This window comes from Arachis stenosperma, chromosome 9 (genome assembly GCF_014773155.1).
Source record: "Arachis stenosperma cultivar V10309 chromosome 9, arast.V10309.gnm1.PFL2, whole genome shotgun sequence".
Lineage (NCBI taxonomy): Eukaryota > Viridiplantae > Streptophyta > Magnoliopsida > Fabales > Fabaceae > Arachis > Arachis stenosperma.
Window position 1 is genome coordinate 46,131,148 of NC_080385.1, and position 24,722 is coordinate 46,155,869.

A 24,722-nucleotide genomic window follows, 5' to 3' on the forward strand; every position below is an offset into this window, starting at 1 on the left:
TCTAATCTTATTTTTTATTTAAAATCGACCTCAACGTTTTATTTTATATTAAATTCGTCTTTTCAACATTTTTCGAACAAAAATATCCTTATATTTTTTTTAGCCTAATCCCACCGTTCACCACCACCACCACATTTATTACCAGCAATCATTCCTCTTCTCATATCTCACCATCACCACCACCTTTATTACCGGCAATCATTCCTCTTTTCATATCTATTCATTTTAATCCATCAACAATAACAACACAATATAATATAACATTCAAATTTAAAAATTCATCATCAACAACATAACATTCAAATTCAAAAATAATATCAACACTCTCATTTATTTCAAAGACATTGAGAAGAAAGTGAGACTGCCGAAAAGAGATGGGGAAGCGAGAAAACGAGAGAGCGAGAGGGAAGCTCAAAATCGTGGCCACCGCCATTGAAACTGCCGCTGCTGTTGATCTTTAAAATTGCCACCTGGAGAAGCAGAGAATCTCAGCCTCAACGTTCACCACCATCTCCAACACTTCAAAAATTTTTATTTTAAATGCAACATTAAATCTTTCAAATCCAACAGCAATAAAAACAACAAAGCATTCAGATTTTTTTTTTAAAAAAGAAAAACTTAATCAATTACAGAGAGAGACAAACAAGATCCAGAACGAAGTAAAGTCAGCAAGGTCGCAGGTTTGTTCCGCCACTGCTGTCGCTGGAGTGGGTCGTCGACAGCTAACAAGGTAAATGGTGACGGTGATGATGGCGCTGTGACCGACGCTGAAGAGGAGGGCGACGATGGCAGAGAGAATGTCCTTCAATGGCAAGGCGCCGCGAGGGTGCAACACGACAGGGCGAGGCTGCGGCCTGGCAAGGCGAGGGCGACTGTCAATCTCGACGGCGGCAGAGGAGTCCTCGATGACAGATCTCTGCCGCAGTTTTTCCTTTCAACACATGCAACAACAGCAACAACAACACGTACAAGGAAGCTCAGGAGAAAGAAGAGGAGCAGGTAGAGGAGGAGAATTAGTGTATGTGAAATGTTGGTGAGATAAGGGGATATTTTTTATATTTAAAAAAATTATTCAAAAGGACGATTTGAATACTAAATAAAATATTGGGGACGATTTTAAATCCAAAATAAAATTAGAGACGAATTTGATTTTGACCCTAAACTTTAAGAACTAAAATAGTAATTATCCCTATAATAAACTATAAAACATAAAAAAAAAATATTACCATAAAAATTAGCTAATATGATAAAAGAGTTCAAAGCCTTATAAAATTCTTTTTGAGATGTTGGCAGTCTATGTAAAACTCTTATTCAACCTTTAAATATGTACAAACCAAACAGAATTTGTGCTCTACTCTATAGTGACTCAACCTTTTCATATTGTTTCTACCTCCACCAAAGGTGGTTTTGTCCTCGTCCTCGCATAACCTTTTTTTACCTGTAAAATAAAATTTCACCAAATACTATTTTATAAATCCGAGAAACCATGAGAAAAAATCCTTCTCTCAAATTAATTAAATATTATTTCAAATAATTCTAACTCTACTTCTAGCTCTGTTCCTCACTTGCCATTATTCTAAAGCTCCTCTTTTTTATGTCTCAATCTTATATTATTAAATTATTGCTTTGGCATAGTAAAAATTTAATCCTCCTTAATTTGAGAATGACGTTAATGTTTTTGATAGATTCAATAATTGCAAGATTTTGTCGCATGACATTGTTCAATTATTGCAAGATTTTGTGGCTAGTGAAAGACTTCAATTATCATCATCATCGGTTGATGTCTTGATGAAGGCTGTTAGAAATGGAATTCCCTCAATGAAACTAAAGAATATAATAGAGGATTAAACAGCTTCATCCACCAATTATTAAATGGTTGAAGGTGAATACTGATAATTCTTGCTTGGGAAACTTGGGGGCAAAATCTCGTGGCAGATCTGCTTGTCTTTGTTTTTTTTTTAATGAATAAATTGAAGTATGCAGAAAACAGAACTATTAAATATTAATCAATTACAATGACATTCAAGCAGCAAGCTTCACAAAAACCATTTATCTGCAACTCTAAAACTATAACCAAATCACAACAATCACACCTATAATTAAGTTCACAATCCAAATATCAAAAGAAAAATATTGAACAAAGTGCTCCTTAATTAATTAACAAAAAAACTTACACCGTATCATGTGCTGATTTGCTAGAAACCATAGGGGCGATGTGTTTGACACTTGCCATTAAATCTTGGGGTTGGCCTCATTTATTTATACCCTTAAACTTTGGGGCATATATTGGTCCATGGTCATCGCATTGCCTCATTTGGAATTTATTTTTATCTTCTTAGCTTTTATGTTCCTAGATATCATCATCATATGGATACATTGGAATTACTTTGTGGCATCACTTTATCTTTATCGTAATAAATAATTAATAAAACGATGAATTATGTAAAGGTAAAACATGTTTCACACTGAAAATATATCTCTGGGACTTAGAGTAATAGATCTGATTTCTTCAAAGCATTCTTTAGGATTTGAATTTTCGGCAGTGCGAGTAAAGCGCACACAAGGCTTACCTCACTTTCATTAAGATAATTGTTACTGCGACTATGTTACGTGTAGACTAAAATTAACTATTAAAATAAGTCACAAATATAAAATACATATTAAAATATAAATATATATTAAAAATAAATTAAATTCACACATATATTTATATATAAATATATTAATGACTAATTTTAATAACTGATTTTAATATATGAATAACATTTTTATTTCTAATGTATACATATTATTAAATGATTTGATATTTAGAACACTGCAACTGATAAAAAAGAGATTCCAATTTAATGTTGTACAAGAGTTAAAGTAAATCTCTCCTCTTAGCGAAGAGAGAAGCAGAGTTTCTGTTTAAAAACCAAGGCAACAAGCGGCCTGATTAGGAGTGCACAGGTGAAGTCAAGGTTCGTTTTAATTCAAATTCGATTTTAAATAATGATTACGTCTATTTTTTGATATTTTTACTCGATTTTAGACTCGCTAAAATTATATTATTTTTGAGCCATATTAAAATTAGATCTAAATCGAATAAAATTTGAGTCTTTGATAAATTTGATATCAAAAAATTATTAAGCACTTATTTATAAAAAACAAAACATATTTGTTTTATCGAAAAATAGATATCCATACTAATTAACATATTATCCACACTTATTACTAATAAATGATTAAAAATAAAATAATAAGTTTATAATTAATATAACATAATATTAGAATTAGTTTAAAATATATATACCTTTTTTAATTTCTTAGAATGCACATGGATCGGATAAAGTTGGGTTCGCTTTGACCCGAATTTGACTTTAAATAATGAGTAAGTCTATTTTTGAGATCCTTACTCGATCCTAAACTCAATAAAATTGTACCAAATTAAGCCCAAAATATTTGAGTCCGTATTGAGTCTTCGAGTCCGGCGGAGTAATGTGCACCCCTAAACTCGACGAGAGACATTTAAATTTATCTAAAAATATCTAATATCTACTTACCACATGTTAACATAATTTAAAAAAAAGTTAAATAAAAATATATACTTGATAGTAAATATTAGAGAAGACGATTGGAATTTAGAAGCAATAACATAATCAAAATATTTTTAAAAAATTGAAAAAGATTGTAGAAAATAATAACATAATATTTTGTTACTCTGTAAATAATATTTACATACATTTTTTTTCCAATTTTTTTTAATTTAAAAAAAATCAAACTTTTCTAACAAAAAGCTAATATTTTTTAGCATTCAAAAAATAATTTTAAATTAATTCAACTCTTTTTTCTTAATTATTTATAAAATATTTTCAAAATTCAAATATCACTTTCAAACTCTCAAAACTTCATACTACTAAATACATTTTAAAGTCTAAACCCACAAAACCTTTATAATTTTAATTTTTAAGTTTCTTATAATTGTTAATTTCTCATTTTCTAAGCACATAATTAAAATTCACAAACACCTCATTATTTATCCCTAACTATATTTAACTCATTGATCATAAATATAAATTCAACATCTATAATATTGTTTTCAACTAAATTTAGTGCTTCAACATATGATTCGGTTGGTGTTGGTAGCTCTTTTAACCCATCAACTACTCAAACTCCAATACGTTTGAGTCTAAATTCGCAATATACGAATGTTGCCAACCCTCGTATATTAGATGCTATAGGCCTCAATAATGACAAAATGAAAAACTGTAAGTAAAATAGCATCCAACACTAGCAATGAGAAGAGGATGATATGTTGATTAGTATATCGTTAAATGTATCAACTGACCCTATAGTTGGTACCATCCAAAAAAATAAAATATTTTGGAATTAAATTAATGACTTCTGCGAAGAATTTAACCTTGATATGAAAAGGGAACAGTTACAACTAAAAAATAATGGTATAAGATCAATAAGACAGTTACACAATTTTCTAATCGCTACGATCAAGCTACTTGAAACATAAGGAGTGGTTCGAACTTTGAAGATATTAAGGTGTTGCCATATAATCTCTATTCCATAAATTATGGTAAAAGTTCACTTTTAAGAGACATTAAAGTATGCATCATTTAGAACAAAATAAAAAATTTAACTACCAATCTAAAGTGGAGGTTCTAAGAGAACCAAAATTAATGCAACTAGAACATACTCATTGCAAAACTAGTCATTATAAAATAGTTGTTACAAAAGTAGAAATTAGAAATTAGCTAGTTTTTGTGAAGAGTCTTATAAATATCAATGGCAAAATGGGTTGAACATGTCAAGTTAAACCACTAAAAAAGTGAGTCAAACGAGATTTTGAACCAGTCCAAACCGCAAGGCGGGCTGCCATATTTTTTTAAAGATTATTTTAGGATTTCACACTATTTGAAAGTAGGGTTTCATACAAACACTAAAGTGACTGAACACAGCCTTCCCCTCCCTGACCCTAAGCTTCCTACCTCCCTACTTACTCTCATCTCTCAAGCTTGTTCTAATTTTCAGAGCATCGACGGCGGCAGCAGGGATTCACTCACAAATTCACAGCGGCATGCTCGACTCTCCTCTCTCATAGCTCTACCTCTCATCGTCTCTGTCTCTGTTACATTCGCCGCGGCATGCTCATCTCTCCTCTCTCACGGCTCTATCTCTCGTAGTCTCTGGCTCCTTCACATTTTCCGTGGCGTTAGATCCTCTTTCACAGTTCTGCCTCCCGGTAGTAGCAAGTCTCCCTCACATTTGCGATAATGTAGTTAATACTTAATAATTAATGTTTTAGATATTGTTATATTATTTAGGTTGAGTTATGAATTCTGTAATGGATACCTCTGTCTCCATGGAGGTTGATGGTGAAAATCTAACACAAAATCCAAAAAATGAAGAGAGATCTGAAGCTGCAAAAGATATTAAAAAGAGGTTGGGTTTCTACTTCCAGAGCAAATTCAAATTTTATTGATTTGAAAGTTCACAACTGATTTGTGTGTTGATTTATGAATTATGTTGTGTGTTTTGTTTTAAATATAGTTTGATTATTCGATATGGATTTATGTATGGATTATGTCTTTATGACTTTATGTTTTATTATTGCTATGTTTGAGACTTATTAAGTTATTATGGTTAAAATTGTGATTTAAATGTGTTTGAAATTTAGAATCATATTATTTTAAAGTCTTTTCAACAAAAAAAGAGGTAGGTGTCGGCCCTTTAACCCGCCAGCCAGCCCTTTGGCAAGGTGAGATAGCTAGTTAAACCCATATTAATTCGGCGGGGAAGGCCGGCCCGCCCCGTATTTAGGCGGGTGATAAACTCCAATTTTGTGGTTTATCTTGTGTTGAATTTAGGGGATTTTATCAACTTATCTCACATTTATTTAATGAAGTAGCATGGTTTTGTAATTCTCTATAATTTGTACTTAAGATATAAAAACATACTTTTTGGGGCTTTAATTTGCCAATTTTAATTCACTTCAATCCCATTTGATGCCTTGATATGTTTGTTGAGTGATTTTAGGCTTATAAGGCAAGGATTGGATGGAAGAGGTAAAGAGAAAAGCATGCAAATTGGAGAATTCATGAAGAAATGAGGATTTGCTGAATTGAAGGCCACGCGCACGCATCACCTACTCGTACGCGTGAGGAGGAGATCTACCAACGACGCGCATGCGTCACCCACGCATACGCGTGATGAGGAAATTTGAAAGGCGACGCACACACATCGACCACGCACACACGTGACGCTGATCGCGTGACCTCATTAAAGTGAAAACACTAGGGGCAATTTCTGAACTTTCCAGGCCCAAATCCAACTCATTTCTGGGGCTATTTGATGCAGAATTCAAGATAGGACAAAAGAAGAGCAATTAGATTAGCGTAGGATCATGCTTTAGGTAGTTTTATAGAGAGAAAGCTCCCTCTTCTCTCTAGAATTTGGTAGATTTAGGTCAATCTCTCTTAGATCTAGGTTTTAATTCTTGTTTTCAATTAGTTTTTCTTACAATTTCTTATTTTATTGTCTTGATTTTCCTATTTCTTCTTGTTAATTTCTCATTTTGGTTACTTTTATGTTCATGCACTCTTGTTAATTTTCATTCTCTTTTATGCAATTTTGAGGTATTTCATGTTTAATGTGCTTTTCTTAGTTGTTAATTGTTAATTTCTTACATTGGGTAGTTGTAGATTTTATTCTTCCTTGTAATTTTACCATGATTTTATTTTATACCTTCCAATTGTTTGACAAAATACTTGGTTAGATGTTAGAGTAGCTTTTTTAGCATTATTGGATTGGAAAGAGAAATTAGGTGCTTTTGAGTCATTAACACCCAACTTATGTTGGTGATCTGGAGTTATTAGTTAATATTGTTTCCATTAACTCTAATCTCTTGTAATTCAATTAGTAAGTTGATTAGGACTTTTAAATTAAGATTAACTAGTCCTATTTGACTTTCTTCCTATGTTGAAGATAACATTGTACCTTCTTCCGATGTTGAAGATGACTTAATAGGATTAGATCTTGTTAAGTATTGTACTATGATTAATGACTAGGATAGAAAGCCTTGATTCTCATCTTGCTGTGCTATTTTCTATTTTTCATGGGTGAGTCATCATAAGCTAAAACAGAAGTGAGAGAAAGAACATGCAGCAGCCAGTTGATCTACCAGCTGAAGGTGGCAACCGCGTAGTCGTCGTACCCCGTTGCTCATCTCTAAATGCACCGAGGACAGTGCAAACTTTTAAGTGTGGGGAGGTCGTCCAACCAATCGGCGTTTTCGGGTGACAAATTTCTAATCCCAACACTTTCGCATTTCATTTCTAGGTCTTTTAGGATTTCTAGTTGCATTTTCTTGGTTTGCATATACATAATAAGCTTAGTAAAAATAATGACATTTTCCAAGAAATTTATCTATAGGACATCCCAATTGATTTGAGAAAATTCTTTTTTTAGAACTTGCTTGAATTATACATATTGTGGAACATGTTTTGAGCTAAAAACACATAAGCATGTGAGTTTTGAGTCTAATTGTGTGGTTACATTATATACCCACTATTTTCATTCTTGTGTGTATTATTCTCTTTCTATGATTGCAATCTTTGATTTGTTTGATTCTTTATGTCCATTATTTTGTGTATGAATGCATTATATAATTGAGGCCTTCATTTCATTGAGCTCACTTACCTAAATGGCCTTACCTTTTATCTACCATTGTTAGCCAACTTTGAGCCTATGCTAAACCCATTTGTTCTTAATTTTAGCACATTATAAACCTTAAAACAAAAAATAATAAATGTCCCTTGTTTAGATCTTTGATTAGCTTAGGCTAGTGAGAGTTTGTACCATTTAAGTGTGGGAAACTTGGGAACATTGGGTAGAGGTAAAAGTGTGTTTTTGTATTTTTGTTAAAAATTTTAGGAATTGGGTACATACTCATGCATTAAATATTTAAACCATATGCATTGGTACCTTTGTATATAATTCATCAAAAAGAAAAAGAGAAAAACAAAAGAAAAATAAAAGAAAGAAAATTGTATATATATATATATATATATATATATATATATATTAAAAGAAAAAAATTTAATAGAAAGGGGACAAAATGCCCCAAAGTGAAGTTCAATAATAATCAATGCATATGGATTGTGATAAAAAAGAGAATACATGAGTGTGTGAAAAAGTGAAGAATAGGTAGTTAGGTTTGCTTTAAATTGTATAGGTTGTCATAGGTTAGATGGGAAGTTTAAGTTATTCAAAGATTCAAATTTCAAGTCCACCTAACCAAATACAATCTTACTTTGACCCTAGCCCCATTGAAACCTATGGATAAGTCCTCATGATATTTGTGTGCATGCATGGAATAATTGTTGATTGTTAGATGAAAAACAAATCTTGGAAAGCATGATTAGAGGAGAATTGAGTGAATCAACCCTATACACTTGAGCGACTAGAGCGGATACACATCCGGTGAGGGTTCGACTGCTCAATTACATGTTTCCACATATGATCATCTCTTTTCTTGCAAGTTTGTAAACTCTTTTCAATAACTCAAATCAATTGTGAATTTGATTTGGTTGTTAATACCTTTAGCCCTTATGTTCATACAAGCTTTCTTGGGGATTGATTTATTTTGACCAAGTAGTTGCATTCATTTAGAAAGGTTGTATGTAAGTAGATTGCATCTAGATAGTTTGTATTGAATAAATGTTGATACCCTTTGTCTCTTTCTTGAGTTTAGCATGAGGACATGCTTAGTTTAAGTGTGGGGAGGTTTGATAAACCCCAGTTTTGTGGTTTATTTTGTGTTGAATTTAGGGAGATTTTATCAACTTATCTCAAATTTATTCAACGAAAGCATGGTTTTATAATTCACCCTAATTTGTGATTAAGAGATAAAAACATGAATTTTAGGCATTTAATTTGCCAATTTTAATTCACTTCAATCCCATTCGATGCCTTGATATGTTTGTTGAGTGATTTCAGGCTTATAAGGCAAGGATTGGATGGAAGAGGTGAAGAGAAAAGCATGCAAAGTGGAGAATTCATGAAGAAATGAGGATTTGCTAAATTGAAGGCCACGCGCACGCGTCACCTACCTGTACGCGTGAGGAGGAGATCTACCAGCGACACGCACGCGTCATCCACGCGTACCCGTGATGAGGAAATTTGCAAGACGACGCACACACGTCGACTATGCGCATGCTTGACGCTGATCACGTGACCTCATTAAAGTGAAAATGCTAGGGGAAATTTATAAGCTTTCCAAGCCCAAAATCCAACTCATTTCTGAGGCTATTTGATGCAGAATTCAAGATTGGACAAAGGGGGAGCAATTAGATTATCTTAGGATCATGCTTTATGTAGTTTTCTAAAGAGAGAAGCTCCATCTTCTCTCTAGAATTAGGGTAGATTTAGGTCAATCTTTCTTAGATCTAGGTTTTAATTCTTGTTTTCAATTTATTTTTCTTACAATTTCTTGTTCTATTGTCTTAATTTTCCTATTTCTTCTTGTTAATTTCTCATTTTGGTTACTTTTATGTTCATGCACTCTTGTTAATTTTCATTCTCTTTAATGCAATTTTGAGGTATTTCATGTTTAATGTGCTTTCCTTAGTTGTTAGTTATTAATTTCTTGCATTGGGTAGTTGTAGAATTTATTCTTCCTCGCAGTTTTAACATGCTTTTATTTTATGCATTCCAAGTGTTTGACAAAATGCTTGGTTGGATGTTAGAGTAGCTTTTTGCGCATTCTTGGCTTGGAAAGAGAAATTAGGTGCTCTTGAGTCATTAACACCCAACTTATGTTGGTGATCTAGAGTTGTTAGTTAATATTGATTCCATTAACTCTAATCTCTTGCTTATTTAATTAGTAAGTTGATTAGGACTTTTGGATTGAGATTAACTAGTTCTATTTAACTTTCTTCCTATGTTGAAGATAACATTATACCTTCTTCCGATATTGAAGATGACTTAATAGGATTAGCTCTTGTTAAGTATTGTACTATGATTAATGACTAGGATAGAAAGGCTTGATTCACAATCCTTGCCATGAATGTCTCTTTTTAGTATTTGTTATCTTTAATTGCTTGCTTTATTTTCTTGTCATTTATTTTCTTGCCCTTTTTATCAACCCAACCTGTGAAACTCATAACCAATAATTGAGCACTCGATTGTAATTCCTAAGGAGAACGACCCGGAACTAATACTCTCGGTTACTTTGTTGGGTTGGACTAGTGACAACCAAAATTAAACTTTGATGGAGGATTGGTTGTTGGTCTAGACTATACTTGCAACGAAGTGATTCAATTTTATTGAGGAATTCTAAACCGACATAAAACCCTCTATCAAGTTTTTGGTGCCGTTGCCGAAAAATTGCAATGTGTGCATAACGAACAGATTCTTGCGTGGTCTAAAATTTTACAAATAAGCTCTCGTTGAAAGTATAGCTTCTAAACTAACAAAAATCCTTTCGTACAAAAAACTTGTTTGTCACTAAAGCAAACCCAGTAAAATTTATAACCGAAGTATTTAAAGCTCGGGTCGTCTCTCAAGGAATTGCAGGGAGGTATGATTTATTATTGGTTATGGAAAAGTATCTTTTCGATTTTTTGAAAGGTTTGAACAAGGAATTTAGATGGCAAGAAAATAAATTAATAACTAGAAAAACTCTTGGCAAGGTATGAGAACTGGAAATCCCATCCTAGTTATCCTTATCAAGTGTGATGAGAATTATTTATTGCTCCCACTTAGTTAACCCTTACTAAATAAAGGAAAGTCAAGTGGACTAATCAATTTGATTCCTCAAGTCCTAGTCAACTCCTATGGAAAGACTAGCTTTAGAGGAATCCAAATCAATAAGCAAATTTCAATTTTCAATCAATAGCTGAGTTTGATAACTCAAGTGTCACCGATTACTCGACCAAAGCAAAGGGAGAAGAAATCTGAATTAAATTAAAAGCATCCATAACATAGATAAAGGAAAGCAATCTTAAATCTGAAATACCTCAATTTGTATTAAATAGGAAATCAAATTAACATGGAGTTCATAAACCAATATTAAGAAAATAAACAAACTCAAGTAATAGAATAAATAAAAGTAAAAGAGAACATAAATTAAAGGAACATTGAACCTGAAATTGAGAAGAAATAATCCTAAAGCTAAGAGAAATCCTAAATTCTAAAACCTAAGAGAGAGGAGAGAGCATCTCTCTCTAGAAAACTACATCTAAAACCTAAAATTGTGTGAATAATGAATGTTGTCTTGAGTCTCTGCATGTTCCCTTGCTTTAGTCTGTGTTTCTGGGCCGAAAACTGGGTTAAAACACGGCCCGAATTGGATATGGTTGGACTCACAACCTAAAGAAAGCCTCAACTGGGTTAATTTTGCAGATCGCGCATGTCGCGCGTGCGCGTCAGTCACGCGTTTGCGTCGCTGGTCGTTTTGGTGTGTCACGCGTTCGCGTCAAGCACGCGCTCGCGTCAAGCACGCGCTCGCGTCATATTGCAGAACTCCAATCCACGTGTACGCATCAGGCACGCGCACGCGTCACTACAATTTTCTCCATGTCAGACAATGGAAAAAGGAAAGCATCATCTTCCAAAAAGAGGAAGAAAACACCAGACCCCACTTTTGCTTCACTGCTTGCCTATGCTCAAAACCCTTTAAATGACATAGATAAAGCAAACCAATTACTACCGGCTCAGGATACGGTCAAATTTTCCAATCTCTACTGTGAACTCAGATTCCCAAGCTACAATTCAAAGAATCTGAATACTGAGAAGAAGCTGGTTATTCCATCAGATTTGACCGACATCATCCACCAGCATATTGACCGGATGGGTTTGGATTTTTTGGATAGGGAATTGAGCCGGGTGAACCGATCTTGGGTGCAGGAGTTCTACTGTAATTTCTTCCGCCATACCCTTGACTCGGTACTTGTTAGGGGGATTGAGGTACCTATCACCGAGCAGGCCATTGAGGATGCCCTTACTTGCCGGCCTAAGACCAGTGACACTGATGCATTCATACAGGCCGAGATAGACCTTCATTGCATGACCTTTGATTTTGAGGCATTGAGAGCAGTGGTAGCCACTCCGGATGCCCCTTGGGTTATGGATGCCGATAACACGGCACCCAAGGGGATGCACTTTAGTTATCTGAGCCGAGAGGCCAAGACTTGGCAGCAGATCTTCGCTCATTACGTCATACCTACGACTCACTTCACAGAGATCCCAGTTGCTATGTTGATCTTGATCAGCTGTTTGATGGAGGGGAAAGAGGTTTATTACCCCCAGCTGATCAGGCGGTTCATGTGGAGAGCCCACATCCGAGGTATCTTTCCTTTCCCAGTCATGGTTACTCAGATGATTCAGTGAGCCGGAGTTCCGTGGCACCAGGATGATGTATCACCACCTCCACTGCTCCCTCAAAAGGAGCCAGTTACTATTCCATGGGGATCCTGGGTGCACGAGAAGCCTGCCTCCTGGTGCACGAAATTGTGATCACTACAACTTCGCACAACTAACCAGCAAGTGCACTGGGTCGTCCAAGTAATAAACCTTACGCGAGTAAGGGTCGATCCCACGGAGATTGTTGGTATGAAGCAAGCTATGGTCACCTTGTAAATCTTAGTCAGGCAGACTCAAATGGGTATAGATGATGAATAAAACATAAAGATAAAGATAGAGATACTTATGTATTCCATTGGTGAGAATTTCAGATAAGCGAATGGAGATGCTTTGTCCCTTCCGTCTCTCTGCTTTCCTACTGTCTTCATCCAATCCTTCTTACTCCTTTCCATGGCAAGCTTATGCAAGGGTTTCACCGTTTTCAGTGGCTACCTCCCATCCTCTCATTGGAAATGTTCAACGCACCCTGTCATGGCACGGCTATCCATCTGTCGGTTCTCAATCAGGTCGGAATAGAATCCAGTGATTCTTTTGCGTCTGTCACTAACGCCCCGCCCTCAGGAGTTTGAAGCACGTCACAGTCATTCAATCATTGAATCCTACTCAGAATACCACAGACAAGGTTAGACCTTCCGGATTCTCTTGAATGCCGCCATCAGTTCTTGCCTATACCACGAAGACTCTGATCTCACGGAATGGCTGGCTCGTTTGTCAGGCGAGCACTCGGTTGTCAGGCGATCAACCATGCATCGTGTATCAGGAATCCAAGAGATATTCACTCAATCTAAGGTAGAACGGAGGTGGTTGTCAGTCACACGTTCATGGATGAGAATGGTGATGAATGTCACGGATCATCACATTCATCAAGTTGAAGAACAAGTGATATCTTGGAACAAGAACAAGCTGAATTGAATAGAAGAACTATAGTAATTGCATTAATACTCGAGGTACAGCAGAGCTCCACACCTTAATCTATGGTGTGTAGAAACTCCACCGTTGAAAATACATAAGAACAAGGTCTAGGCATGGCCGTGAGGCCAGCCCCCAAATGATCTAAGAACTAGATGTCCAAAGATGATCTAGAGATCTAAAGTGATCAAAAGATGAAAATACAATAGTAAAAGGTCCTATTTATAGGAAACTAGTAGCTTAAGAATTACAAAGATGAGTAAATGACATAAAAATCCACTTCCGGGCCCACTTGGTGTGTGCTTGGGCTGAGCATTGAAGCATTTTCGTGTAGAGACTCTTCTTGGAGTTAAACGCCAGCTTTTATGCCAGTTTGGGCGTTTAACTCCCATTTTGGTGCCAGTTCCGGCGTTTAACGCTGGGAAATCTGAAGGTGACTTTGAACGCCGGTTTGGGCCATCAAATCTTGAGCAAAGTATGGACTATCATATATTGCTGGAAAGCCCAGGATGTCTACTTTCCAACGCCGTTGAGAGCGCGCCAATTGGGCATCTGTAGCTCCAGAAAATCCACTTCGAGTTTAGGGAGGTCAGAATCCAACAGCATCTGCAGTCCTTTTCAGTCTCTGAATCAGATTTTTGCTCAGGTCCCTCAATTTCAGCCAGAAAATACCTGAAATCACAGAAAAACACACAAACTCATAGTAAAGTCCAGAAAAGTGAATTTTAACTAAAAACTAATAAAAATATACTAAAAACTAACTAGATCATACTAAAAACATACTAAAAACAATGCCAAAAAGCGTATAAATTATCCGCTCACCACCTCCCGCCGCCGATCTCGAGCCAGAGCAGCAGTTGAGGGAGCTGGACCCTCTTCATTATCAGCCCCTGCAGGAGCATCTACCGCAGCCGCACCTCAGCCGATTTACTTGCTAGTTTAGCGTCTCTTCCGGTACATGGAGCGCAGCAAGCGCCAGATCATGCGTTGCCTGGATCGGATTGACCAGATGTTTGTGGCCCAGGGCCTTGAGCTACCCCCTCTACCAGAGTCTTCCGGTTTCGATGAGGAGACCCATGAGGAGGAGCATGCAGATTTACAGACTGAGGGTATTCATGCGGATGAGCCAGCACATATGGAGGCACCATCTCAGACACAGGAGACTCAGCCGGTACCACAGCCACAGCCAGAGCCAGAGCCTATCGGTGTACCTATCCTTGATCCTCAGGATTAGCATCGAGGACGATGCTTGATCTTAAGTGTGGGGAGGTAGCCGGTGGCACCTTTAGGAGACCGGTGAACACTTTAGTTATGCTGCCTAGTTATCTCATTTTGTATATACTTGATATTTTAGATATTTTGATGCTTTTGGATATTTCTAGATGTTTTGGATGATAGATTCCATATTTTTAGTTGGATTTTTCTTTATACATTTTTGCATATCTTCTTTTGTATATCTTTCTTTTTAGTTTGTGGTTGTGATTAGAATCATGTTTTAAGTGAAACTTAGTCACCCTTTTTTGCATAAGAAATTGGTTTTTTAAGTGAAAAAGGAAAGGGTAAACTAAGGAAAATTTTTGAATTTTTCAATCACAACAATGCTTAGTCAAATATTGAGATTTTCCAAGAATTTTAATTATAGGGCATAGGGCACCAACCCAATTGATTGAAGAAGCTATATCTTTATGCAACTTGCTTGAATTTCATACTTTATGAAGCATGTATTGAACTAAGAACACAAGCTAGTGAGACTTGGGCCTAATGATGTGGTTACATTTTATAACCACTTATTTCCATTCTTGTGTGAAATTGTTCTTTTCTATGATTGTGATCCTTGATTTGCTTGATTCTATATGTCTATTTATTTCTTGTATTCATGCATTTGTATGATTGAGGCCATCATTTCATTAGCCCACTTACCAAAATAGCCTACCTTTTACTCTCCATTGTTAGCCAATTTTGAGCCTATGCTTAACCAACTTATTCTCATTTTAGCACATTACAAGCCCAAGGCGGAAAACCAATGAAAAGTCCTTGTTTGGATCTTTGATTAGTCTAGGCTAGTGAGAGTGTTTATTATTCAAAGTTGGTGAGGCTTGGGAACATTGGATGGGGTAAAAAGGGGTAGTACACTTTCATATTTTAGAATTGGGAATATATTCATGTATTGATTGAATGTATAAGCCCTTATGCAATTGATGTCCTTGTACAAAGTATAAAAAGAAAAGAAAAGGAAAAAAAAAAGAGAAGAGAAAAATAAGATGAAAAAAAAGGAATATAGAAAAAAAAGAGAAGAAAAAAATAATAAAAGGGGACAAAATTTCCCAAGGTGAAGTTCAATAAAAAGGAATCAATGCATAAGTGTTATGAATCAAGGAATAAGATGCATGAATATGTAAGAAAAAGTGAAGAATGGGTAGTTAGAGTAGTTTGAATTTGTATAGGTTATTATATAGTTAGGTGGGAAAGTCTATGCTAATCCAAGATCTAAACTCTAGTCTACTTAACCATAAATGATCCTACCTTGACCCTAACCCCATTACAACCTAAATGAAAGACCTCATGATGAATGTATGCATGCATTGAATAGGTGTTGATTGTTAGAAGAAAATCAAATTTTGGAAAGCATGACTAGAAGAGAATTGAGTGAATTAACCCTTAAACACTTGAGTGAATAGAGCGGATACACATCCGGTGAGGGTTCAAAAGTTCAATCACATGTGTTCACTCATATTATCTATATTCTTGCAAGCTTGAATTTCTTTTGATAATTCAATACAATTGTGGTTTGGACTTAATTCCTATTGCCCTAGATATTGTGCTTATACATGTCTCTTGGGAATTGATTTGTTTGAACTAAGCATTTGCATTCACTTTAGGTAGTTGCATTTAGATAGATTCATACAGTTTAGTTGCATTTAATAAATGGCATACCCCTTAGTTCCTTCTTATTTTAGCATGAGGACATGCTAAGGTTTAAGTGTGGGGAGGTTGATAAACTCCATTTTTAGGGTTTATCTTGTATTGAATTTAGAGTATTTTGATGACCTTTTCTCGCATTTAGCCTATGAATTAGCATGGTTTTGTAATCTCTCCCATATTTGTGCTTAAGTGTAAAAACATGCTTTTTAAACCTTTAATTTGATAATTTTAATTCATCCTTGATTCCATAATATGCCTTGATATGTTTGCTAGTAATCTCAGGTTGAAATAGGCTAGACATGGATCAAGGGAGCAAGGAAGGAAGCATGCAAGTGGAGAGAAGCACAAAAGCCAAAGAATTGATCTCGGCCAAGCATGCGCACGCGCATAAGGCGCTCGCGCGCACATTGCGGAATTAGCCAGGGACGCGCACGCGTACCGTGCGCGCACGCGTCGTAGTCCGCACGTGATTCTGTTATTGCAACACGTGCCTGGCGATTTTGGAAGGTTTCAGCAACCAACTTTGGCGCCAAAATTGCATATAAGAACCAAGGATTGAAGGGGATTAACACACATTCACATCCATAGACTCATTTTTACATTTTTTTAGATATTTTTAGTTAGTTACATTTGTAGAGAGAGAAACTCCAACCTCTCTCTAGGATTCATCTTCATTTTCTCAATTCTCAACCATTCCTTGGTGAGATCTATTGCAACTCTCAATTTACTTTGTTCATGTTGTAGATCCTCTTCTCTAATCTCAATTAGTGTTTGTAATTGTTCAATTCTCATAGATCTTAGGTTTAACTTTGTTGTTATTGGATTCTATTAATTCATTGAAGATCTCATTTTCATTGTTGTTCACTGTTGATTCTTGTTAATCTCTTGTGTTGAATTACTTTGATTCTAAATTTCTTCTCAATTTTACTATATCTTTCATTCTTGCTCTCCAAATGTTTGAGAAAATGCCAACTTTAGATATGGAGTAGCATCCCCTCACTTGGCCTAGTGGTTGAGTCATTGGAGACACTTGAATAATGGATGTCAATTGTTGATTAAGAATTGAGAATTGCTAATTGACTTGGAGTGCACTAAAGCTAGACTTCCCTAGGGTAAGACTAGGACTTGTGACTCAAGTTAGTTACTTTTACTTGACTTTCCTCTATGATTAGGGGTTAACTAAGTGAAGCAACACTCCTTTGTTATCACAATTGAAGGAAGCTATAGTGATGGAACTTCCAATGTTCAACCTTGGCCAAGGCTTTTAATATTGATTGATTGTTGTTTTCTTTTATTAGCACTTTTATGCCACACTCTTCAAGCCACAAAAGACCACTTAACTAATAGCATGTATCCTTGTAGCATTCCTAGGGAAGAACGACTCGGGACTAATACTCTCGGTTATAGATTGTAGAATTATTTGATGATGGATTTTGCATCGGTTTAGACAATACTACGATTGATTACTTGATAATTTCTATACCGGCAAAAATTCATTTATCATGCGCACGCGTGAGGTATGCGTGCGCGTCGCTGCTCGCTGGTTATCTCCTTAGTTTCTTGTGTTCCTTCCATTTTTTGCAAGCTTTCTCTCCATTCTTTAAGCCATTTCTGCCCTATAAATCCTGAAACACTTAACACATGGATCACGACATCGAATGGTATAAAGGAGAATTAAAATACACAAATTAAAGACTTCTAGGAAGCAAGTTTTCAACCATAGATCAACACTATGAAGGAGTTGTAAAGCCATGCAAATCATATGAATAAGTGGGTAAAGACTTGATAAAAACCACTCAACTAAACACAAGATAAACCATAAAATAGTGGTTTATCAAACTCCCCACACTTAAACATTAGCATGTCCTCATGCTTAGCTCAAGGAGATAAAATAAATGAGTAGGGAGAAGTAAGACTCATGCAATGCAATGCAACCTATGTATGAATGCAACTCTATGATTCTGTCTACTTGGTTAAAAGTAGATAAGTTCTTCAAGACAAACATAAATAAGATATCACTAATTAAAATCATACAGTAAAAATAAATAAACTTGTAAGAAGAGAGCTCATGAAAGCAGGGAACTTAGAATCAAGCATTGAACCCTTACTAATGGTGTATATGCACTCTAATCACTCAAGTGTATAGGGTAATCTACTCTAGTCTTCTCTAGTCATGCTTTCTAAATTTTGTTCTTCACCTAACCAATCAACAAGTATTTAATGTACTAAGAAAAACATCATGAGATCTTTTTAAGGTTGTAATGGGACTAAGGTAAGGGTGAGGATATATGTATGGCTAAGTGAGCTATAATATGAATCTTTGATTAAGCTAAATTCATGCCTAGCTATCCAAAATTCCCACTTTTTGCATTACATACTCATGTATCAACTTTTCATTAATTTTATCACATATGCATTGATCTTTTATTAAACTTAGCATTGGGGGTAATTTTATCCCCTATTTATTTATTTATATTATGTATATATATATATATATTTTTTTTTTCTTCTTTTTTTTCTTTTTTTGTCTTCTTTTTTTTTTAAAAATATAAAAGTAAACATAACATATCAATACATATGGATTTTTTTTTATTTTTTTGGTCTCACATGAGTAGGCACCCAAATTCTCAATATTTAAATAAAGTAGAAACATAACACATTCCCTATTAACCCAAGTTTCTCACAGTTTTTCCACACTTAGTTGACACACAATCTCTATCTTAAGCTAACCAAAGATTCAATGGGATAATTAATTATTTTCCTGCTCAAGGCTAGTGATGTGGTAAAATACAGAACAAATGGGGATTAAAAGGCTCAAAGTAGCTAATAAAGGTAAATGTAAGGGTAGGCTATTTGGGATAAGTGAGCTAATAATGAAATAATGGCCTCAATCATATGTGCATATGAATACATTAAAAATTAGACATATAGAATGGAATAAAGCAAAGATTACAATTATATAGAAGGAAACACACAAGAATAAAATATTATGGTTAAATAATGTAACCATGTAATTAAGCTCAAATCTCACGGATTGTGTGTTCTTTAGCTCTAAACCATGTTCCAAATACAATCTTCAAACAAGTTTAACACAAATTTTTTTAATTCAATTTAGTGAAATGCTATAAAAAGGTTTCTTGAAAAAGAAATTATTATTTTAACCAAGTAGTGGTAAAATAAGCACAAAATGTAACAAACATGCAATCAAACATGTAAATGCAACAACTAATTTAACAAAAAAAATTTAAACATTGGTGTTGAGTCAAAAAGTAGTTACCCGCGGAAGTTGGTATCGACCTCCCCACACTTAAAGATTGCACCGTCCTCGGTGCATGCAAAGATGTGCAAGTGGACGGGTGGCTCTAACTGATGCTTTTTCTCCAAAGAATGTGCGCCAGACTTGTTTACTGCTCCAATTAGAAACTTTTCCTTTTCTCTCTTGGTGGCCATCCTGAAAAAGGGAGAAGGGAGGGGAAAGAACCCACAAGCAAATATATGAAAAGAAATAAAACATATATGGTCTAGTGCCAAATAACAAGGTTCTCAACTACATGGTCACGACAACATGTAAGTGAGAAAATAATAGAAGCACAGGGCATGTCAACTAAATAGCAAACAAGTCAAGGTACACCCAAAATAATGCAAAAAATATGGAACAGTTGAGTAAGAGAATTTTAACACCAATGTGAAAACAACAAGTATAGAAAAGAAAGAGAGAAGAAAAGGAAGAAAGGAAAGAGGAAAGAATAGGAAAGGATAGAAGAAAGGAGTAAGATGGAAAATAGGACGCGATGCGTAAGCCTGCATCTGGCGTACGAGTGAAAACTAAGTTGGCCACGCGACGCATAAGCATCGACCACGCGTACGCGTGGGTGGTCTGAAAGCGAAAGGACACGCACGCGTCAGGGACGCGTATGCATGGGTGATTCTGTGCCTCTAGCACAGTTACAGCGTGGGGGCAGCACAACTTTCTGTCCAACATACTTTTTACGATGATTTTCCTATCCACGCGTGCGCGTGGTTGACGCGTACGCATGGGTCGAATTGTGCGCAGAGCACACCAGCCGCACAATTCCATCACAACTTTCTGTTCGTTGGATGGAAGAGCGAAGTTGTTATCGACGCCTACGCGTGGCTTGCGCGCACGCGTGGTTTGCCCCCATTTTCTTTATGCAGAATGCAAAATGCAAAATACAGATGAATATGCAGAATTTATGAATGAACACTATGGAAAAACAAAAGAAAATAAAACTAGGAATGAAATAGAACGATCATACCATGGTGGGTTGTCTCCCACCTAGTACTTTTAGTTAAAGTCCTTAAGTTGGACATTTGGTGAGCTCCTTGTCATGGTGGCTTGTGCTTGAACTCGTCTTGAAACTTCCACCAATGCTTGGACTTCCAATAAGCTCTATCAACACCAGGTAAATTCCTCAAGCTTTGATGGAGTGCTGCACAAGCTTTGAGCTCCCAAAATTGATCTTCATATATTCCCAGATCCCAAATCTTGATTCTACACCCGTCTTCAAGTTGATCATCATGATTCCATCCGGGTGGTAAGCAATCCGAATTCTCATTAAGGCATCCAAACAGCTTTCTAGACCCATTCATTCAAGCTCTACACCAATCCTTGCACTTCAACTTGGAGCATGCAACCATATTAAACCTTGCAGGACAACTCTTACCACAAACCATCTTTCTCTTACTCTTAATGTCACAAAGAGCTCTAAGTTGACCATCCATCTCCAGTAGCCCATATTCAAGTGGGAAAGTAAAGGTTAAGGATAGGAATTTTACCCACTTGAATGTTGTATTGGATGGTACTGACTTTGGGAGAGGTGTTTCCAATCGTCTTGCAAGCTCCACTCCCTTGTGCTCTTCTTTGAATTCTTCCACCTCTTTGCAAGCCTCTTCAAATTCAACCGCTTCCTCTTGGTAGCTTTCTTCCAATTCAATCTCCTCTTCATTTCCTACCAAGGGCATGGGAGGCTGTGCTTCTTCTTCTTTAATCTCCATCTCTTGATCAACCTCTACAAAGTCTTCAACCATGATATGTCGTAGAGGTTGTACACCCTCCTCAACATCAATTTTAGACATCTTTGAAGGAGGCTCTATAACTTGACTTTCCCATGGAGGTTCAACATCTCCTAAGTCTTCAACCACTTCTTCTTCTTCAATAATTACGGCTTCCTCCAGTTGTTTTAGCATAAAATCGTACTCCTCCTTGATGATCTCCTTTCTATGGCAACTCCCTTTAACTACTCCTTCATCTTCAAGGGTCTCTCCTACCTCCACATTTTGGGCCCCCTCTTGCTCCTCTGGAAATAAGGCCGCATGTAACCGATCCATCGCGATTGCATCCCTAAGACGATTCCTTCTCTCTTGTTCCATGTCTATAGTATAATTGGGATCATCTTGCTCTTGGATTGATGGATGTGGGTGCTCTTCTATGGAGGGTGGTGATGGGATGGAGAGATCATTATGTGGTTGAAAAAGAAGTGCACTAGAGCTTGAGGGTTAAGTATTCGAGGTAGAGGATTGGTCCATGCGGGATGTAAGAGCTTGAAGAGTAGAGGTGAGACTAGTGATAGAGGCAAGTGTGGTATGAAGCTCTGTTTGCCCTTGGTGAATAGCACCAAGGGTGTTATCATCCAGTGGAGGTTGGGGTGGATAGGAGGGTTCATTATTTTGGAGAAATGGTGCATGGTAGAAAGGTGGTTCTTCTTGGTAAGGGCATGGAGATGGTGAATATTGAGGTGGCGGCTCATGAGAGTAATTGTGCTGGAATGTGGGTGGTTCTAAGTATAGTTCATAAGGTGGATAAGGGTTAGGGTCATATGAGGGTGTTTGGTAGTAGGGGGCTTGTGAGTTTGGTGGTTCAAACCTATGTTGAGGAGGGGGGTCATAAGAATATGATGGGGCTTGTTGGTAACTACAAGGGGGTCCACCATATTTATCATCTTGGTATGCACCCTGGAATGGTTCTTGACTATAGTAATTTGGTGGAGGTTGGTTGTCACGAAAAGGTCCACCATAACTATTATCTTGGTATGCATCATAGAATGGTTGTTGGTTATAGCGAATTGGAGGGGGTTGTTGCCAAGAGGGTTGATCAAATCCTTGTGGCTCTTCCCATCTCTGATTCTTCCAACCTTGATGCCTGTTGACATTATAGCTTCCATTCCTTACAATAATATTGGAACCAAACTTGAAGCTAGAGGGTGAGAATTCATAATAGTTAATAAAAATGAAAACAAAAACGAAAACAAACAAACAAGCAAAAGCAAATATTTACAATAACCAATAATAAGGCACACGTTTGCAACTCCCCGGCAACGGTGCCATTTTGACGAACGGTTTCTTGAGTGGTCTAGAATTTTACAAATAAGCTCTCGTTGAAAGTATAGCTTCTAAACCAACAAAAATCCTTTCGTACAAAAAACTTGTTTGTCACTAAAGCAAACCCAGTAAAATTTATAACCGAAGTATTTAAACCTCGGGTCATCTCTCAAGGAATTACAGGGAGGTATGATTTATTATTGGTTATGGAAAAGTATCTTTTCGGTTTTTTGAAAGTTTGAACAAGGAATTTAGATGGCAAGAAAATAAATTAATAACTAGAAAAACTCTTAGCAAGGTATGAGAACTGGAAATCCCATCCTAGTTATCCTTATCAGGTGTGATGAGAATTGTTTATTGCTCCTACTTAGTTAACCCTTACTAAATAAAGGAAAGTCACATGGACTAATCAATTTGATTCCTCAGGTCCTAGTGAACTCTTATGGAAAGACTAGCTTTAGAGGGATCCAAATCAATCAGCAAATTTCAATTTTCAATCAACAGTTGAGTTTGATAACTCAAGTGTCACCAATTACTCAACCAAAGCAAAGGGAGAAGAAATTTAAATTAAATTAAAAGCATCCATAACATAAATATAGGAAAGCAATCTTAAATCTGAAATACCTCAATTTGTATTAAATAGGAAATCAAATTAACATGGAGTTCATAAACCAATATTGAGAAAATAAACAAACTCAAGTAATAGAATAAATAAAAGTAGAAGAGAACATAAATTAAAGGAACATTGAATCTGAAATTGAGAAGAAATAATCCTAAAGTTAAGAGAAATCCTAAATCCTAAAATCTAAGAGAGAGGAGAGAGCCTCTCTCTCTAGAAAACTACATCTAAAACCTAAAATTGTGTGAATAATGAATGTTGTCTTGAGTCTCTGCATGTTCCCTTGCTTTAGTCTGTGTTTTTGGACCGAAAACTGGGTCAAAACACGGCCTAAAATCGCCCTCAGTGTTTTCTGTTAATTCTGCAGATCACGCATGTCGCACGTACGCGTCAGTCACGCGTTTGCGTCGCTAGTCGTTTTGGCGTGTCACACGTTCGCGTCAAGCACGCGCTCACGTCATATTGCAGAACTCCAATCCACGCGTACGCGTCAGGCACGCGCACGCGTCACTGCAATTTTCTCCATGTCGCGCGCACGCGTGAGCCATGTCTGCTCATCGCTGCTCGCTGGTTATCTCCTTTGTTTCTTGTGTTCCTTCCATTTTTTGCAAGCTTCCTCTCCATCTTCTAAGCCATTCCTGCCCTATAAAGCCTGAAACACTTAACACACGGATCACGGCATTGAATGGTATAAAGGAGAATTAAAATACACAAATTAAAGACTTCTAGGAAGCAAGTTTTCAACCATAGACAAGACTAGGAAGGAGTTATAAAGCCATGAAAATCATATGAATAAGTGGGTAAAGACTTGATAAAAACCACTCAATTAAACACAAGATAAACCATAAAATAGTGGTTTATTAGTGCTTGTTATTTGTTATTGTATATATGTGAATATTGTTAATATATTTGCCTTTTGCTTCTTGGTTGATATACTAATTTATAGTCTAAGTCGTTGGATTATGAGGTGACATTGACGGAGACCTTCAAGTATACCCATACTTTGAAGGTAAATAAGGAGAGATTTGCTGACGATTGGTCTGTGGCCCATTATGTGAGTTTATTTTAATCCTAAGTTTTAACTTTATTTGGTTTAAAGCAAATTATTTAACTATTATCCTAATCACAACTAACTTGTATGACACACGAGGAGTACACGCTGAGGTTGGAGGCCACGACCCAGCAATCTTAGTCGCCTAGTAGGGCCGACGAAGTCGGCTCCAAGACCTCAGTGGTGAATCCCGATAGGATTTAGCGCGAGTTTACCTCAAAACCTCATAAGAATCACCGCTTCGGGTTGGAGTCGTTCTTCACCAGTGGCCTCCGCTCCTCCCGTTGGTGGCTTCCTCTGCCTCTGCCTCTGTCACCAGCCCTGCTGATCCCCAACAAGTTGTTGACCTGAAAAAGAAGGTGCAAAAACTAACACATGAGCTTCAACAGCAGGCAGAGCAATTTGAACAGAGGTATCGAGAGATTCTTGCACGCGTTGCCGTCAGCTCAGACCTGACGGAGAAGCATG

The 24,722-nt window shown here is 36.5% G+C and overlaps 1 long non-coding RNA gene across 2 annotated transcripts; it reads right to left on the minus strand.

The window, feature by feature from the left end:
- Positions 1-331: 331 nt before the first annotated feature.
- LOC130947502 (uncharacterized) lies at positions 332-2,325 on the minus strand. Of its 2 annotated transcripts, XR_009072697.1 has the most exons (3): positions 2,175-2,325; positions 1,372-1,438; positions 332-470 (listed from the first exon to the last, which is right to left on the minus strand). It is a non-coding gene; the product is annotated as an uncharacterized LOC130947502 (long non-coding RNA). The 2 variants fall into 2 exon arrangements; XR_009072696.1 differs by lacking the exon at positions 332-470 and having other exon boundaries at positions 1,273-1,438.
- Positions 2,326-24,722: the final 22,397 nt, after the last annotated feature.